The sequence below is a fragment of the Mustela nigripes genome, chromosome 10 (genome assembly GCF_022355385.1).
Source record: "Mustela nigripes isolate SB6536 chromosome 10, MUSNIG.SB6536, whole genome shotgun sequence".
Classification (NCBI taxonomy): domain Eukaryota; kingdom Metazoa; phylum Chordata; class Mammalia; order Carnivora; family Mustelidae; genus Mustela; species Mustela nigripes.
In genome coordinates this window covers 41471153-41473427 of record NC_081566.1, presented here as the reverse complement: position 1 = coordinate 41473427, position 2275 = coordinate 41471153, and positions in this window count along the sequence as shown.

Genomic DNA, 2275 nt, shown 5'->3' with positions numbered 1-2275 from the left:
TACCCTTTGTTCGCATTCTGTGAGTAGGCTCCCCAACTCCCCATCACAGGTCATGTCTGCAATAACGTAATATCTACTTTGTCAAACTTCCTTGGGAGCTCTGAGCCATGGCCCAGCACTAGCTGCCTGGGTCTTATATTCTTGGACTCTAGAAAATGGTCCCATCCTTGATGCTCACACCCTCTCATGAATGATATATATTGTATTGGCCAGGGGACCTTCCCACAGAGCAGAGGTAGCTGGTGGATGATGATTACCTTATGTCAGGAGACACACAAGAAGATGCCGAAGTGATGGGAGATCATTTAAGGCTCTTGGTATCCCAGTCTTGTCCAACGGCTGTACCTTGTGGTTTAGGAGAGCAAGAACAAAGCTGCCACTGCGGCTGCTGCTGCTTGCTGAGTGTTGAAAAAGCACAATAATACCTCCATCCCTGTCCTCTGCTGCTGAGAACTCAGAACTAATTACAAATATGCTCAATGGTATTCTATCCCAAACCATAATATTTTTTCTCTCCTCTGCCTTCCCCTAATCTGGGGAGTGGAGGTGAAGGATAATCTGAGATAAATGGGCTGGGGAGGAGTCAGGAGGAAACTTGTAAAAAGCTGATTTTCCAGTTTGGCTGGTCAGTAGGTTGCCAGCCCCAGATACTCTCCCCTCCCCCCAGACATTGCCCACAGATCAGAAATTACACTGCGATTTATTTCACTGGAGAGAATGGACTGGTTTGATAAGGAATGACAGTCAAATAAACCCTGCAATGGTTTATACATTTGTATAGATTGGTTGAGCTTGGGAGTCATGATGATCTTAATAGAAGCTGATGAAATTGAACATATTAGGATTAAAACAACCACGTGAGTAAAGCTTTTTATAAGTAAACACCAACAAAGGTACTTTGTTTTGTTTTGTCTTGTTTTAACCTCTGGGAAAAAGAAATTTCATTGTAATTGTAAAATTTTGACTCTGTTCGTTGATAACATCCCGTACCTGCGGTACCCTGCCCCCCAACTGGGAAGATAGCACCATTGTCAGAATAATAGCAGGAAAATCTTTCAGTCCAAGAGAAGAGTTTTGAATTGGTATAACCGTAAGAGCCTTGAGTGCCCATCCCTGCCTGGGAATGGCTTGGAGTTGTAGGGTAGGCAGCAGCCTCCTGACCACCCTTCCTCCCCTTCCCCACTACTTTGCACCAAGGGCATCAGAAGAGAGGAAGAGATGTTACCACTTTGGAAGAATAATGAGATTCTGTGTCTGGTGCTCTGAGGCCCTTCCAGAACCTTTTAGTCCACCCAGTGTAGGCCTAGAGCCCTCTCCTTCTCTCCTATCATTAGGCAGGTAAAAAATCTGCCAGCCTTTGCCGAGCTTCCAGTTCTAAACCCACTTCCACATGTTTGGGTATTTGTTAGCAGCACTCCCACTTCTTAGTACCAAAATCTGTATTAGTCAGGGTTCTCTAGAGAAACAGCACCACAAATACAAGGAGATTTATCATAAGAATTGGCTCACATGGTTATAGGTCCCAAGATCCACAGTCAGCAAGCTGGAGACCCAGGAGAGCTGATGATATAGTACCAATCCAAGTCTGAAGGCCTGAGAACAGGGAGAGCCAATGTTGTGAATTTCACTCCAAAAGCTAGCAAGCTTAAGACCCAAGAAGAGCTGATGTTTCAGTTTGACTCCAAAGACAGAAGACTGATGTCTCCGCTCATCAATCAGGCAGACAAAACTTCCTCTAGGCCAGCCTTTTTTGTTCTAGTTGATTAGATAAGGCTCACCCACATTAGGGGCAGCTAGCTGCTTTACTCAGTCTACCAATTCAAATGTTAATCTCATTTAGAAATACTTTCACAGACATATCCAGAATAATGTTTGACCAACTGTCTGGGTATCCTTGTCCCAGTCCACTTGACCCATAAAATTACCCATCACAGCGAACACCCAGGGACGTTATAATGGGTGATTTAAAGCTTTCTCTCAACATGCCTTAAATGACCATACGCTAAGTGCAAGGTCCCACTCATAAGTCTTTGGAAAGTCATTGTAATTGTGTTCAATTTGATTTGATTCCAACGATGGTATAGGCTATTGCCACAGGTGGTGAGTTCATCTCTACACAGATCTTCTTGCTGATGCCTTCTGAATGGTTGGGTCTATGATTGGCAATACTGTCATGAAATGGGCAGGAGCATGGGGAGGCAGAGAGGGAAAAGCTGTATAGGAGGGTAGAGCCTGGGATTACACATTTCTTTTTTTTTTTTTTTTTTTTTTTTTT